Source organism: Loxodonta africana, chromosome 13 (genome assembly GCF_030014295.1).
Source record: "Loxodonta africana isolate mLoxAfr1 chromosome 13, mLoxAfr1.hap2, whole genome shotgun sequence".
NCBI lineage: Eukaryota > Metazoa > Chordata > Mammalia > Proboscidea > Elephantidae > Loxodonta > Loxodonta africana.
The window spans coordinates 93,963,996-93,982,594 of NC_087354.1; the positions used below are offsets into that span (position 1 = coordinate 93,963,996).

Here is an 18,599-nt window from a genome sequence, read left to right on the forward strand (position 1 = left end):
CTCATAATATGCTCATTTGTGTAAAAGATGCTGTTTTTATACCAAAAGGAGTTATAGCCAAGGAGTGAAGAAATGCAAATCAAAAATTTTATTTAATATTATGGGTATACACACATAGATAGAATAAATCATTCACAGGTATTACAGAATTGAAGAACTATAACAGATTACAGTGTATAAAGATTCTAGTGGATTAAGTAAGCAGAGAAACTGCGTAGATGGGTTTGTCCATGGAGTCATATTTGTGTTCAGGGGGTTAGGAAGGAGGCAATGAGTCCATGGAGGTTCTTGTTGTTGTTGTTAGGTGCCAGAGAGCTGGTTCCAACTCACAGCGACCCTATGTGCAACAGAAGGAAACACTGCTCCATCCTCCGCCATACTCACAATCGTTGTTCTGCTTCAGCTGATTGTCGTAACCACTATGTCTTTCCACCTCATTGAGTATCTTCCTCTTTTTTGCTGACCTACTTTACCAAGCATGATGTCCTTCTCCAGGGACTGATCCTTCCTTCTAATATGTCCAAAATAGGTAAGATGCAGTCTTGCCATCCTTGCTTCTAAGGAGCATTCTGGTGGCAACACACAAGCCCCTACAGTGTGACAAACTGACAGGTGTGTGGGGAATAGGGGTTCTGGGTGAGGAGAATGGCAGTTCACAGCAAGAGCAGTTTCAGGAGAAATCCAGCACTCAAGAACAACTAAGATTCTTTCTCAGACATGATTAGTGTCACTGGCGTGGCAAATATTTTGAAAAGTGGTAAAAAAAATGAATTACAGCCAGTCACTGGGTTACAAACATCTGACTTATGGACAACTAGAACTTGCCCTTTAATGTTATGTAAATATGCCCTCATTTTTAAACAACTGAACCAACCCCAACTTATAGTAAGTTCTTCACCACAATCACCTTCGCTTGCTGCACAAGTAGTTTTTAAATCATTGAAGGGGCTTCCAGCTTTTTCTTGCACTAAGTTAAGGCTAAATGAGAACTGTAAGTATGTGTTCCAACCTACCTACAAATTCGACTTAAAGACACACTCAGGAAAAGATCTCATTCATAACCTGAGGACTCCCTGTATTGACTAATTAAAGTGGCAGAGAAGGCCAACACTTTACCAGATGGTTGAGGAGTATTGCATACATTTAACATACTGTTATTATATGAGTATATAATTCAGTACAGTAGATAAACCATAAATAAAAACAGCTACAGTAAAACACAACTTATAACATGATATATGCACTGTATGGGTTACAGGAATTTGAAGAAGGTGAGATGTCATCTGCCAATGATAATAAAGGCAGAATCATGGAAGAGGTGGCATTTATGTTAGATTACTGGGCATGAGGATGATTCTAACATATAAAAGACGTAAGAGAGAGTTTGAGTCAGAAGATAATTTGTATTTAACATGGTGAGATGGGAAGTTTCGGGGCTTATTTCAGAAGGGTTAGCAGATGAGTATGGTGAAGTATACAGCAATAGAATGATTAAAAAAAAAAAAGAAACTGTTGCCGTCGAGTCAATTCCAATTCATAGCAACCCTATAGGTCAGAATAGAACTGCCCGCACAGGGTTTCCAAAGAGCACCTGGTAGATTTGAACTGCTGACCTTTTGTTTAGCAGCCATAGCTCTTAGCCCATATCACCAGGGTTTCTAACAGAGAGCTAGAAATCTGGAAAATAATGAGTATTTAGAGCAGTTTATTTGTGTTTTATATAGTAAATGAGTTATGAATAATATATTTCAAGTCCCTAAATTACTTTATTATTATCACTTAGGTTTTGAAAAAGACATTAGTCTTTAACCACTTCTAATAAGTAAATATGAAGCAATATTTAAGTGATAGAAATCATAGCAGCAAGAAAAAAAACACACAAAAGAGCCATATTTTAGCTGCCTATTAGGTTTATTCTGATCTTACGCTTATAATGTACATCTAATTAGTGTTCTAAGACTCACGGTAATCCTAACTGTAATTAATAATTTGTTATCCTGAATGAAAATACCACCATGCTATTCTTGTCACTGTTGCTTTTTCACTTGATGACAAACATCTTTCTCCATCAATAAATGCACTTGTGTCTCTCGATTATGCCTGGTGGTTTAGAATCGCTTCCTATAGAAATAACACTGCACCATTCACCAGTGTGAAGATTTTCTTTTATAATTTTCTGATTGTAACAAGACTGTGGTTACTTTCTTTGATTTCTGTGAAAAATAGCCACATCAGTGCAAGTGTGAGATCCAAGGAATGCACGTTTTTTTAAAGATTTTTCACATTGTGTTTGCTTTTGAGATGTTTTGTTCCATTTCACAATCCCATCATTAGAATATGAGGATACGCCTTTTCCTGGATATTTATTAACATTTATATTTATGACCTGTGTCTTTTATTCTTGTGGTTGTCAATTTTTTTTTTTTTTTTTAGTTCAGTTGCTGGAAAAAACACACCTAACTTTAATTTCATTCCAAGTTAGAGTTGGGGCTTCTGTTTTAAGATTTTTTTCTTGGTATACGGATATTTTAAAATGCACAAGCCTCAAGATTATCAACTAACCCTTTAGGGCTTGGCCACTGATACCATTTTAGAGATGCTTTCCCTGTGCGCATTTTATATTATAATATAGGCAGGTTTTTTTTTTTTTTTTTTTTGATTCTTTGGTACTTTAGACGTTAAAAGCAGTGCATGGAGCTTGCAGCAGGGTGGAAATCATAAACAAAAGGATTATGGAATCCACATTTCCTCAGTAAATAAATTAAAAAAAAAAGTGTGTCTCTATTGCTTTCCCTTTTGTGGGGGAAACCCCAGGGATGGTATTTTAGTTAAGGATAAACACTTTGGGTTTGGACATCAGTCTGAATTTACATGACAGCTCTTTGAGGAGTATAGGTGAGTGCTCGTTACTCAGTACCAGGAAACCTCGATGACTCCTAGTCTCAAATCAACTATTTACTCTCCTTCCTAAAATTACGTATACCCGGGGTTATTCTTGTTTCTTGCAGAGTTGACCTCCGCCTGCATCAACCTATTGCTTATACCAATCGTGGTTTTTCCAGTGTCCTCCTAATTCCTTCAGAAACCTGGCTTTGCAGTTTATTGCCTCCCACTCCTCTATCTATGATATTTTCATCCTCCATAACTCAGTCATTTGCTCCCATGGCCAGACCCTAAAGCCTATAATTAACAACAGCGTCCTTCCTTCTAGAAAGCTCAATTTCAAGCAAGTTTCCACTGCTACCACATAATGTTTTAGCTAATTCTATTCCCTTTGATTGCAGTGTTTCTTCAATCCTGCCAATACTCCCTTAATTGTACCATCAATAAGCTCCTGATCTGGTTTAGCTTTGCAGGTTAATCACTACACTCAGTCCCTTGCATGAACTTTCTATTCCTCACTCCTTTTTAGTTTCATCATTCGCATGGTAAAATCCCAACTCTGCTTATGTTTGTACCCACACAAGTGAATGTGGTTGGAAAAAATAATACAGCCAGGTCGATCAGCATTACACAAAATTGTAAACACCTCACACTGGTTGGTAGCAGAGCCCACAATCTTATTTAAAAATTATAGCTCATTTATTCCCCCACTTTCCAAAAGGATTCCTTCATCTACATCTCTCTTCTGAAACTTCAAATGCTTTCAGTTTCAGATCTATTCTCACTCTCATATGATTACCTAGCTTCAATTGTTCTATAAGGAATTGTAAGCAAACAGAAGAGAACCACACAAGGTTTCCCAAAACTTCTACTCACATACCTAAATCAGCGCCTATAATTTGTCTTCTTATTTTAGGATAGGTGGGCTGTATAAGCTCCTATTTGAGACCAAATGTTTCTCTGATACACTACCTCAGTACCTGGTAACCTGTTGCCTGCCTAAACACGGACATCGTTTCAATCATTATAACCACATACCACAATCTACCAGATAATTTGTGTTATAAGAAAAAAATATAATGTCTGACTTCTTAAAAGAATGTAGAATACTTCTGCTGTGGCATTGAGTGAATTGTGGTATCTAGGGGTGCAGTGTTTAAGGCCTTGAATGTTAGCCAAAAGATTGGCAGTTTGAATCTACCAGCCACTCCTTGGATACACTATGGGACAGCTCTACTCTGTCCTATAGAATTGCTATTAGTTGGAATCGACTCAATAGCAAAGGGTTATTTTTGTTTTTTTTTGAGTCAGTCAGTGGACTGTGTGGGAATTAGGCTATAGGTGATAAGGACACTAATGTTTAAATAGCAAATTAATGTACTACACGTATTATAGAAAAAGAAAGATGGCTCAAGTAGCTTGGCCAAGATTGCAAAGCATCTTGATAAATGTATAGTATACAGAAAACAGTGTGTGTGTGTGTATATATATATATAAATTCCTAAGTCGCCAGTTGCCATTGAATTGATTGTGACACACAGCAACCCAATGTGTGTCACAGTAGAATTGCACTCCATACAGTTTTCATTGACTGTGCTCTTTTGGAAAATAAGTCCCCAAGACATTCTTTGGAGGTGCTGCTGGATGTATTTGAAATGGCAACCTTTTGGTTATTCTTGAAACACTTAACCATTTGTCCACACAGGCAGTCATATATTTTATATATATATATATATATAAATATGTATGTATATATCCATTCACCATTGCTGTCATGTCAATTTCTACTCATAGCAACCTTATAGGATAGGGTATAACTGCCTTATAGAATTTCCAAGGCTGTAGTCATTATGGAAGCAGACCGTCAGGGAATGGTTGGTGGGTTTGAACCGCCAACCTTTCAGTTAATGGCTGAGCAGCTAACCACTGCACTACCAGATTTCCTTTACACACACACACACACACACACACGTTTGGCTGAAGTCAGAGAATTCCAGAAAGATGTTTACCTGTGCTTTAGTGACTACACACAGGCATTTGACTTTGTGGATCATAGCAAATTATGGATAACATTGTGAAGAATTAAAATTCCAGAACACTTAATTGTGCTCATGCAGAACCTGTACACAGACCAAGAGGCAGACATTCGATCAGAACAAGGGAATAGTGCATGGTTTAAAGTCAGGAAATGTGTGTGTCAGGGTTGCATCCTTTCACCATACTTATTCCATATGTATGCTGAGTAAATAACTCAAAAAGTTGGACTATATGAAGAAGAACATGGCATCAGGACTGGAGGAAGGCTTATTAGCAGCCTGCAATATGCAAATGACACAACCTTGCTAGCTGAAAGTGAAGAGGACTTGAAGCATTTACTGATGAAGATCAAAAACTACAGCCTTCAGTATGGATTGCACCTTAACATAAGGAAAACAAAATCCTCACAAAAAACTTCACAATAACCAAGATCATGATAAAGGAAGAAAATATTGAAGTAGTCAAGCATTTCATTTTACTTGGATTCACAATCAACGCCCACAGAAGCAACAGTCAAGAATCAAAGGATGTACTGCACTGGGCAAATCTGCTGCAAAAGACCTCTTTTAAAGTGTGAAAAAGTAAAGATGAGGATGGTATTTTCAAGCACTTCATATTCTTGGGAAAGCTGGACAATGAATAAAGAAGACGAAAAAAGAATTGACACATTTGAATTATGCTGTTGGAGAAGAATATATAATACACTATAGACCACCAGAACAAACAAATCTGTCTTGGAGGAAGTGCACCCAGAGTGCTCCTTGAAAGTCAGCATGGCAAGACTTTGTCTCATATACTTTGGACATGTTATCAGGAGGGACCAGTCCCTGGAGAAGGACATCATGCTTGATAAAATAGAGGGTCAGCAAAGAAGTGGAAGACCCTCAATGAGACGGATTGACACAGCAACGATTGTGTCACACAGCAACGATTGTGAGGATGGCGCAGGATGGGGTAGTGTTTGTACTCTACATAGGGTCATTATGAGTTTGAACAGACCCAACAGCAGCTAACAACCTAACAACAAGTAGATTTATTTCAACTTATAAATACATGTTTCTAAAGTTTAAAATTTAAGAATACAAAGTGTGGACATGAAAGAATTGTGGTTTCTCGTAGCTTATGCTACTCCTGTGTTTTACCATTACATATTCTTTCTCAGATTGCACTATGTAATGAGAGTTAGGCAATTTGACCATTCACTATCACTAGTCTTATAATTGTCATTACATGATTAATCAATGACATCCATTACCAATTGACTCTGTTTACAAATTATCTTAAAGAATATTTTGAGTGTAATATTTGCAAAGCCACAACTGGGAAATTAACATTTATTATAAAACTCTGAGTTCCTAAATAGTGGCCTTGTCAATACAAACAAGGAGAAAAAAAAAAAGTTTGAAATTACTCATCTTCATTTTAACCGAAAGAATGAAAAGGGATACTGTTTTAAAATATGTAAATTTTTAAACCATCATAAAATCGCGCCAACCAGAAAAGTGAATGGTTCAGGTGAAGATGAATCTGAAACGAACAATATTACCCCAAACCTGGCTCTTGTTGATGAGAACATAATGCTTGGAAGATTTCCACTGAGTAGAAGTTGCCAAGACACTTTTCAAACATCGAGACCCATCTAATGCTATAAAAGTGTTATTCTATGTGGCAGAAAAGATGAGAGAATAGATGTCTAAGTTTTTAAAATATTATTGTTGTTGTATGCCTGTTGAGTCAATTCTGACTCATAGTAACCCTGTAAGTCACTTTTGGTTAGCAGCCAAGAGCTTAACCATTGCACCACCAGGCTTCCTTAAACAGATTCGTGTAAACCAAATAAACTGATACACATTAGTAAATATTACAATAATTAATATTTTAGACATTTACATCTTTGAGGCCATTTCTCCACAAAAGATTTTGCTGAGGGCCACCTTCATGTTCCTGTTCCTCAAACTGTAAATGACAGGATTCAGAGTAGGAGGTAACAAGGAGTATAACACAGACATAAAGAGGTTCACTGAGGATGGGGATTCCGAGGTTGAGCCTAAGTACGCAATAAATCCAGAAGAGAGAAACAAGGTCACCACAGTGAGGTGCGGCATGCAGGTGGAGACAGTTTTGTACCTTCCTTGAGTGGATGGAATCCTTAAGACAGATGAGAAAATATGAACATAGGAAACAACCATTAAAATGAAACACACAAAAGCAAAACAACAGCTAACAATGATAAATGCATATTCTAAAATATGCTCCCCAGAACAAGCAAGCGTAAGCAATGATGGAATATCACAGAAAAACTGATGAACTATGTTGGACCCACAGAAGTTGACAGAGAATGTACCTGCCACATGAATGGATCCATAGGCACACCCACTGAGCCATGATGCAGTCACCATCTGCACACAGGCACCTCTATTCATAATGGTCTCATAGTGCAGAGGATGGCAGATGGCAATGTAGAGGTCATAGGACATGACAATAAGGAGAGCAAACTCTGTGCCCGCGAAAAAAATAACGAGAAAAACCTGTGAGGCGCATCCTAGGAAGGAGATGGAATGGCTGTTAGTCAGAGAGTTCATGATGAACTTGGGGACAGTGGTAGAGATATAAAACAAAAAAATAGCACATGTCAATTAAGGACAAATTCTTCAGGAAGAAATACATGGGGGCTTGGAGGTGCTGGTCAATGGTGGTGAGGGTAACAACGAAGAGGTTCCCCATCAAGGCCGTCAGGTAAATGAGGAAGAAGAGGGCTGTATACAGTTTCCGTAGTATCCAGTCATCAGGAAATCCCACGAGCAAGAATTCCGTTATGTTGGCTATTTTCTGAGGCATGCTGATTTTTGTCTGCAGAAACTTAAGTGACATTTACTTCATTCGCTTACATCCTCAGAACCTGCCTCTTTTGTTGGTTCTTTAATTGATTCTACTGTGTTCTGAGGGACATTTTAAGGTCATTAGAGTACTCTCAGGGAGTTACATCTTAAAAACTATAGTTTTAAACTAATGCACAGTAAATTATAATAACATAGTCTTTAAGAGCAGGCTAGAATAATTTACCATCTGGTTGCCTAGGGCAGTGAAATACATCTTGCATGTATGACAGATCGGAACTGGATCCCCGACAGTTTTACCAAGGCTTCACGTTAAGCAGATCATCCATGGGCTATCTTTAAAGGTTGAATAGAATCCTAGGAGTATCTGCATATCCTACTCTGCTCATATCAATTGTTCATAAAGAGCATGTAGCTGCCATGATTCTAATAACCAAAATTAAAATATAATAACTAACAGCTTATTTTCCTAAAAGGCAGTGAATATAATCAGGTAAAATGAATGTACTTACTTAGATATATAAAGAGATCATGTGAGTGGGGAAATTTCTAGTAGATGCTTATAGGCTTGGGAGAAATCCACTTACCAAATAGTAACACGCTTTCCCTAATTTCTGGTGTCCGTTCTTTAAAATGCTGCGGAAGTGAAGGCTGAGGATGAGGTTGACAGACAGCACTTTCTCATACAGTAAGAGAGGCTAGCCGAGGTGGGTCTTTTGTCCAACAGGAAGCACATTTCTGGTGAAATATTGGTATTGCTCTGGTTTCCTATGCATTTACCAAGTTATAGTCTTCTCTCCATTGGCACCAAACCAAAAACCAAACCCACTGCCGCTGAGTCAATTCCAACTCATAGCAACCCCATTGGCACACACATGTTTAAATGAGTCTTGTGTTTGTCCTGCATTTTTATAAGAACTTTCGATTGACTAATTAGAATGAGAGTTAATTCAGTGTGTTGGCAAAGATTCCTGTAGGGGACGATCATTTCCTGGAAGATAATGTTGTTATGGACATGGAAGCTTTGTAGTGCAAAAATTTAGGTCTGTGGTTGGAGAGTTGGCTTACCCAATAGGATATCCTGTTATGAGACCATCTCATCAACAGTGGAATAATTTGTTTTGGGGTTTCTTCCCTCAATAGACTGTGCGGAACTTTACATTTGGTGAAAAGTGAAAAACAAAATTTTTTTTCATTCATGAACTCATATCTGGACACAAGTGATCAGCTGTGTCACTTGCCTTTAGTGCCTATTTTGATGTTATTTTTGTTTTTATTTAGCATAAGTACATGTAAGTCCATCTGTCATACAAAATAATCAAGCTACCAGAAAATAAGAAACTTAAATTCCCTCTCTCAGCCTCCACTCAATTTTCCTTCCCAGAACAGTATTCTAAAATGTTTTATTGCATTTCTTATCTTTCAGTTTTCTGTCAATTTGCGGCATCCAACTACAAAAAAGGGAACATTTTAATATAAGTGAGATCTTTGCATTCTTTGCTCTATATGCTTATTTTTCACTTAACGTATTTTTCAGAAACATTTACCAATACTGTTACAAATATATTTAATCCTTGCTTTTTAATGTTTGCATGTACTTTATGCATTTACCATTTTAAAAATTCTTATTTTTTCATATTCCAAACAAATCGTGATAGCTATAACATATATATTTTTATACATATGCACACCTAATTTCTTAAAATAAATTATTTGAAAGTAATTAATTGATCAAATAGCTTTGAAATTTCTATAATGCCACCAATTAATCTCCCAAATACACATGGCAAATCTGTGCTCCTACCTACAGCATTCCATTTACCTGCCTATACAGGAGATTTTTATTTATTCATTTTTGTTAAACTTACAGGCAAAAACTTTCTTACTGTTGATGCCATTCATGGCTACATTATTCCTAGTGAAGGGCAGAATTGGAGATAGACACATACTGTTGTTGTTGGGATTACAATATTTAGAAATGAAATATATTTGATGTTAACGTGATAAAGTAAAAGGTTGAACAAACGGGTACTGGAGTAAGAAAATAATGTCCTATGATAACTCAAATCGATGGTAAGAAATGAAAGTAAAAAATTAATTTAAAAAGCTAATGTAAGAAACTATGAATATATACGTACTCTTTTTTCTTCTCTCTGCTTTCTTAAAATCTATAAGATGTAAAATAATAATTATAACATTCTACTCTTGGATTTATAACATATATAGATGTGATCTGTATATCAGTAATACAAAAAAAGGGACAGAATGAAGCTGCATGGGAATTAAGTTTCTAAATTTCACTGAAATTAAGTTGATATAAATTTAAAGTATATTCTACTAAAATATAATATTGTCACCCATTCGTGTTAAAATCTCTCAATGAACAAGAGAACTTTCTCAATAAAGAATATCTACAAAAACCCTACAGCTAACATCATACTTGATTAAGAGCTCACCTGCTGACAAAATGTTGACAGTTCAAAGCCATCCAGTGACTCTGAGGGAGAAAGAACCGACAATCTGCTCCCGTAATGACCACACTCTAGAATATTCTATGGGGCAGTTCTACTCTATCACATAAGGTCACTGTGATTCAAAGTTGACTTGTGTAACTAACAACAAAAATGACTCCATACTTAAAGGTGACGGATTGCATGTTTACCCTCTAAGTTCAGGAACAAAGCAAGTGTGACTCCCTCTCATCAATCCTATTCTATATTTTACTGAAAGTCTTAGCTCATGTGATGAGACGATAAAATAAAATGTATACAGATAGGAAAAGAAAAAAAAATATTTATTTACAGGTGCCATGTTTGATAGAAAATCCCAAAGGATCAACAAAAAAAAATCCTGGAACTAATACCTGGTTACAGCAAAGTTGCAGGATACAAGATAAATATGTAAATGTCAATTAGTTTCTATATAACCAAAAAAAAAAAAAACCAAAACCATTGCTGTTGAGTCAACTCTGACCCTATAGCGACCCTATTGGACAGAGTAGAACTGCCCCATATAGTTTCCAATGAGTGCCTGGTGGTTTTGAACTGCTGACCTTTTGGTTAGCAGCCTGAGCTCTTAACCACTATACTACCAGGGTTTCCTTCCATATAACAGCAATGGGAGATCCAAATCGAAATTAAAACACAATACCGTTTACATTAGCACCAAAAATGAACTATTTGAGTATAATTGTAATAAAATACATACAGGATCTATACAAAGAAAACTACAAAATGCTAATAAAAGAAAGAAAGGCAGATAAAAATAAATGGAGATCAAAGTGTTCGTTAATAGTAGTCTTTTTTTTTTTTTAGTTCCATCTAGTTCTTCTGGTCTCATGACAAACCCGGCAGTTGTTCATGGAGGCAGCCAGAAACATATTCGATGTTCTCTTTCAATTCCTGCCCCTCCTTCTTGTTCTGTTGCTCCAGTGAATGGAGACATCTTGAATGGCAACTTGTTAGCTCTTAAGACCCCAGTCACTACACAGCAAATTAGGAGGTAGAAAACAGAATTACTTAGAAATAATATTGGTCTAATTGATTGGAATATCCCTCAAAATCATGTCCCTAAGCACCCAAACCAAGAAAACAAATCCTGTGAGGTGTTTGGTTGTGCATAAATAACCTCAACCACTGCCCACCCCCTCTTTTTTTGTAAACACAGTATTTGCCAATTCAACATTTTTTAAGGTGTACGGTTTAGTGATATCAATTACGTTAATCAATTGTACAAACATTACCCTTAATTGATGCCAAATTTCCCATCAACATAAAAAAAAACCTCACTACTTCCCAAAGAGTAGACCCCCTTTTCCCTCTCTTTAACCCCCAATAACCACTAATAAATTTTGATCTCTATGTATTTGCCTATTCTTTTCATTTTATATAAGTGAGATCTTATAATATTTGCCCTTTTGTGATTGGCTTATTTTAGTCAGCATAATGTCTTCAATCCATGTTGTAGCATGTATGTAGCATGTACTTCATTTCTCTTTCTGGCTTAGTAGTATTCCATTGCATGTATGTATCCCATTTTGCTTGGCTGTTTGTTTGTTGATGGATATTTAGTTTGTTTCCAACTTTTGGCTGTTGTGAATAATGCTGCAATGAACACTGGTGTACATATGTCCATTCACTTCTCAGCCCTTAAGACACTTGGGTACATACCTAGAAGTGGGATTGCTGGGCCATTCTATAGACAGATCCTGATCAAAAGGGAGGGGGGAATGCAAAACAAATTTCAAATTCTCAATGGTATCCAGGATTTCTGGGGACATTGAGGCTGAATGAGCCTCTGAAATTATTGCCCTGAAATAATATTTAAACTTCAAAACTATTCCCTCAAGCCTTCTTTGAACCAAAAATTAACTTAATTTAATTCATAAAGTGTGTCTGCTTTGAGCATTGCGCTCTTTTAAAGGAATATCCACGTGAGATCAAATTGAGAGCAGCAACTTGAGAGACAGGATGGGAAGCTTAGAGAGTAGGGAGTTTAAGATAATGCTGGTGGAATAACGCAGAGAAGGATAGCGAGAATGGTAGCACAACTTGAAGAAATAATCAGTGTCAATGAATTATACATGCAGAAATTGCCCATCAACTAATGACTGGTAAACACAAGTGGCATGTACATAAAATGATTATTCGACAATAAATAAGAAGGAAGTGCTGATACATATTACAAGATGTATCAACCTTGAAACCATTATCTTGAGGGGAAATTGGCAAGAGTGTTTGAGAATGTATGCTGTCCAAGAAGTAGAACTCACAGATTTAGCTTCTCTTGCTAAGAGAAGCCATACAAGACAAAATATATAGGCTGAGGAATAAAAAGCCTGGGCCAGAAAGTAATGCCAGGCACAAAAACATGTAGAAAAGAAGAAAGGGGCTCAGAATGAGAAATTCTACTGAGCGTTTCTGAAAGAAGTAAATGAATCACAAAGCCATGAAAAAAGGCATTAAAAAGCAGTAAGTATGCAGAAAGTAAAAAGAAAGCACCAGAAATAAAGTAGGGTCGGATGTTTGCACACCTTTGAAAATTTTCCAAATCAAGAGCAAGGAAAGAATAATTCATTTATACTTTCTAGAGAGTAAGGAGATAATGGGCAAGTGATCTTTTTTCCTCAGACATGGCAAACATTGGTTATAATAAAAATTTGGATGGGAAAATTGTGCCAGTTGACTTTAAATTTGTCAAATAAAAACAAATTTGGACTTATTCATAAAGACAGTTGTGACAATGATCTGATCTCATAAGTTTGCAAGGGACTCAAAATCAAACAGAAGAAGGCTTCTATCATAGGATAAGCTGAGATTAGCAGAATTTTTTAAGGAGAAGCCTGACAAACAATGGGAAATGGCCAATGGAGTCTGAGAGGACAAGAGTATCTCTGTGGTCAGCTGATTCCTAGAAGTCGATAAGCAGTGGGGGGAGCGCATTTCACTTTTTTAGTGCTTGGTTAGACTTGAGGCAACCAGAGTTCAGGGGCCTGTGGAATGGAAAGAAGCCTGATTAAAGATAAAAAAAAAAAAGATAAAGTAGTTAAGAAATGAACAATTGTGAACACTTTTTCACATTCATAGGTCATGAACTCTAGAATCATATTCCAACAAGGCTGAAATCCAAAAAAGGTATCTCTGGCACCTTTATTACTATTACTGTAATCAAAGAACATTACTTTCCACTTACCCAAAGTCATCCCATGTGCCCATGTGCAGGGACCGATGGTATGATATTCTTGTGTAACTGGAAACTTTAGCTTATGGGGTGTTTGGAAATAAATTAATCTGTGAATCCCTGAGAGAATTACTCTTATTCCAAGCAGAAGCAGTTTAGGCAGTAGAATCAGATAGAATCCACTAATTTCTAAGGGATGTCAAGCCTTCTCAATGACACCAAACATGATAATACATTAGAAGGCTTATTTTACATTTAAGTGAAAGGGGATTTCATCTCTGTGTATCTTGTCTCTCTCTCTGAGATACTGATAATGAATTTGCAATGGATTGTGTCTCTCTTGTGCCTAAATTGGAATTATTTGCAAGTCATGTAATTTCAGCATAGAAAATTGGAATATTTAATCTGGATAAAGAGACTGGACAATATTAAGGAGTTGAATACGATATTAAGTTTTCACCTCTTGGTGCATTAAGGCCTTTACATTAAGACAGTGACAATGAGTCCCTTTTTTCAGTGGCCTATGTTCAAAATGGAGCCCTGGTGGTGTAGTGGCTAAAAGCTCAGCTGATAACCAAACAGTCGGCATTTCAAATCCACTAGTCACTCCTTGAAAACCCTATGGGGCAGCTCTACTCTGTCCTATAGGGTCACTATGAGTTGGAATCAACTCCACCACACCTGATAATAACGATATGTTCAAAACAGGAGCTCTGGTTGCATGGTGGTTAGGTGTTTGCCTGTTAACTGAAAGGTCAACAGTTTGAACCCACCAGCCACTCCTCGGCACGAAGATATGGCAGTCATCTTCCATAAAGATTACAGCCTTGGAAACCCAATGGGACAGTTTTACTCTGTATATGGTCACCATGAGTAAGAATCTATTGTTTGTTATGTTCATAATTGACAGACCAAACAGATGTCCCAGAATGACACTCAGAACAGCTGTGGTAATAAGGGAGCACAACCTCATAAATGTAAGAACAAGGCAGCATGATAGAAAAATGGTTGCTCCTCCCAAGAGGTGGAAACCTTGGCCCTGATGCCCAGTGTGAACCCTCCAGTCCATGGACAGATGGCTGTGACATACTGGTGGGGTGGAAGCACTTAAACCTTTGTCTTGTGTTACAGCAAGGAGGAGTTACTTCTTAGTGATAACTGGTGGGAATGAAAAATGATACAACCATTTTGGAAGACAATATGGCGCTTCTTTGGAAAGCTACAAATAAAAATACCATATATTCCAGCAATCCCACTCCTAGGAATATAACCTAGAGAAATAAGAGTTATCACATGAACAGACATATGCACACCCTTGTTCATTGCAGCATTGTTCACAATAGCAAAAAGATGGAAACAACCTAGATGCCCATCAACAGATGAATGGATAAATAAACTGTGGTACATACACACAGTGGAGTATTATGCAAAGATAAAGAACGACGACCAATCTGTGAAGCTTCTCATAACATGGGTGAATCTGGAGGGCATTATGCTGAGTGAAATAAGTCAATCACAAAAGGACATGTATTGTATGCGACCACTACTATAAAAACCCATGAAAAGGTTTACACAAAACAAGAAACAATCTTTGATGATTATGAGGAAGGAGAGGGGTAGGGATGGAAAAACACTAAATAGACAATAGATAAATGGTAACTTTGGTGAAGGGTAAGACAGTACATGATACTGGGGAAGGCAGCACAGCTTGTCCAAGCCAAGGCCATGGATGCTCCATAGATACATCCAAACTTCCTGAGGGACCAAATTGCTGGGCCAATGGCTGTGGGGACTGTGGTCTCGGAGAACATCTAGCTCAACTGGCATAACATAGTTTATAAAGAAAATGTTCTACATTCTACTTTGGTCAGTAGTGTCTGGGTCTTAAAAGCCTGTGAACAGCCATCTAGGATACTTCACCGGTCTCACCCCTTTGAGGAGAAATGAAGAAGACTAAAGATACAAGGGAAAGATTAGTCCAAAGGACTAATGGTCCACATCTACTACGGCCTCCACCAGACTGAGTTCAGTACAACAAGATGGTGTCTGGCTACCACCACTGACTGCTCTGATAGGGATCACAGTACAGGGTGCCAGACAGAGCTAGAGAAAAATGTAGAACAAAATTTTAACTCAAAAAGAAAGACCAGACTTGCTGGCCTGACAGAGACTGGAGAAACCCTGAGAGTATAGCCCCTGAACACGCTATCAGCTCAGTAATGAAGTCACGCCTGAGGTTCACCCTTCAGCCAAAGATTGGACAGGCCCATAAAACAAAAAGACTAAAGAGGCACACCAGCCTGGGGGGAAGGACGAGAAGGCAGGAGGCGACAGGAAAGCTGGTAATACAGAACCTAAGGTTGAGGAGGGAGAGTGTTGACATATCGTGGGGTTGTTAACCAATGTCATAAAATAATATGTATACTGTATAATGAGAAGCTAGTTTGTTCTGTAAAACTCCACCTAAAGTACAATAAAAAAAGTTACAAAGAAAAACATGTAGAATAGAAAAACAGCCAGAAGATTCTCTTTATTCCTATTTTCTACCTTTGTTGTAAAGTTGTAATATGCAGTGACACAAAATTGCACATAATATGTTAACTTTGAAGAAATAATAGATGATGATGTAAGGGGGCAGTATCTGACAATGGCAACGAAGGAGATGAAACCACCAGAATAACCTCAAAGCCAGGATGATTCACTGCATTGTGTGTTTCTAGATGCTCCACAACCTTCCAAGAAAATAATATAAAAATCAGTGGATCTGATTTTGATTACAGAATATACAGTCTAGTGTAGCCGTGACAAGCTAAATGGAAGATATAGTAAAGTTAACTTCCCCCATTTGCCTTTATTAAGTGTCCATGCCATATATATATATATGTTGTTGTTAGGTGCCATCGAGTCACTTCCGACCCTATAGGACAGAATAGAACTGCCCCATAGGGTTTCCGAGGAATGGCTGGTGGATTTGAACTGCTGACCTTTTGATTAGCAGCTGAGCTCTTAACCACTATGCCACCAGGGCCCCTATATATCTATATATATCTCTATCTATCTATATATATAGTTGCATGGCAGAGTTCCACAACACTTTATTCTACAGTGGGTGCTACACAAAGAACTTCTATTTATAGATGTTTCATCTCTTTCCTCCAATTCCCCTCAACTCGCTCTTTCAAAACATTTGGCCCAAATTAAATGTCAATGTGATAAAAGAAATGTATAGTTTAAATAATTGTAATGCTGAAAAGTAAAGAGAGAAAACATCACTAGAAATTGAAGTGACAAGGCAGCCCCAAGTCAATATGGGGAAGAATTTTTAAACTTGAAGTTATTTAATGTGTTCCAAAAACATAAAAAAAAAAGATAGTCAAAATATATTTTAAAAACTTCTTTTGACTTAAGAGAATATGCATGCCAATATTTTAAAGATAGCAGAGTACTTGCATCTTTAGCAACATTTTACCACCCAGTAATTTGCCTAGGGCTGCCTTCATGTCCCTATTCCTCAGGCTATATATAACAGCATTCAGGCTGGGAGGTAACACAGAGTATAACACAGACATGAATAGATCCAGTGATGATGCAGATTTATAGTTGGTACCTAAATATGCTAACAATGCCAATGCCAGAACAGAGGAACAACGTCATCACAGTGAGGTGGGACATGCAGAAGGAGACAGTTTTGAACCTGTCTTGTGCAGATGGAATCCTTAAGACAGCTGAGATAATGTGAACATAATAGACAATCACGAAAAGGAAGCATAAAAAGGCAAAGGAAAAGCTGGCAATTATAAACGCATATTCTAGAATTTGCTCCCCAGGACAAGCAAGTTTAAGCAGTGATGGAATGTCACAGAAGACCTGGTGCACTATGTTAGGCCCACAGAAATTGACAGAGAATGTACCTGCTACATGGATGGATCCATAGACAAATCCGCCATGATGCAGTCACCATCTGCACACAGGAGCCTCTATTCATAATGGTCTCATAGCGCAAAGGATGGCAGATGGCAGCATAGCGGTCATAGGACATGACTACCAGGAGGGCATACTCTGTGCCCCCCCCAAAAAAATAAAAAGAAAAATTTGTGACGCGCATCCTAGGAAGGAGATAGAATGACTCTTAGTCAAAGAGGTCATGATGGACTTGGGGACTGTGACAGAGATGAAGCAGATATCAATCAAGGACAAATTCTTCAGGAAGAAATACATGGGGGCATACAGATGGTGATCAATGGTGGTGAGGGTGACAATGAGGAGATCCCTGTCAATGCTGTCAGGTAAATGAGGAAGAAGAGGGCTGCATACAGTCTCTATAGCATCCAGTCATCAGGGAATCCCACGAGCAAGAATTCCATTATGATGGTTACGTTGGCTAGTTTCTCAGGCATGCTGATTCTTGTCTGTGGAAATAAAGATAACACTGATAACTAGTCCACTCAGATATGAACTCAGTAGTCTGAATCTTCCGGTTATATTTGCCTTTGTTTCACCTTTAACATGGCTTGATTCTGTTTGGAGTGAAGCTTATTAGAAAAGTCCCAGGAAAATAGCATACAGTATAGCTCCACTTTCTTAACGGTTACGGAAGCAGGTAATGCGCTGGGCTGCTACCCAAAGGCTGGTGGTTTGAGTACACCGAAACTTGTCTCAGAAGAAAGACCTGACAATTTACTTCCAATTAATTAGCCATTGAAAACCCTATAGAGAATAGTTCTACCCTGACGTGAATGGAGTTGCCATGAATATGAATGGATCCAAGTATAACTGTATTTTTTTTTTGTCTTGTGATATATTATTGGCAGTAAAGGCAGCTTAGAAAAAGGCAGAGGATGCAACAAAGTGTGTCTGTCCAGGAAGATTACTAGGCAGGTGTAGGGGTTTGAGCCCTGGTGGCTTAGTGGTTAAGTGCTCTGCTGCTAACTGAAAGGTCCAACCAGAAGGTTGATGGTTCTAATCCACCAGCTCTCCCACGGGAGAAAGATGTGGTAGTCTGCTTCCCCTGGAAACTCTATGGGGCAGATCTACTCTGTCCTACAAGGCTGCTGTGAGTCAGAATTGACCAGATGGCAACGGGTTTGGTTTTACGGTTGGGGGTTTAGGACATATTCTACATGTAAAACGATTAACGCAGCCTTTTTCTTTTCTACTGACTGC

At 37.8% G+C, this 18,599-nt stretch overlaps 1 pseudogene; it reads right to left on the reverse strand.

The window, feature by feature from the left end:
• Positions 1-6,348: 6,348 nt before the first annotated feature.
• On the reverse strand, positions 6,349-7,758 carry LOC100677013 (olfactory receptor 14A16-like; annotated as a pseudogene).
• Between the last annotated feature and the right edge of the window lie 10,841 nt (positions 7,759-18,599).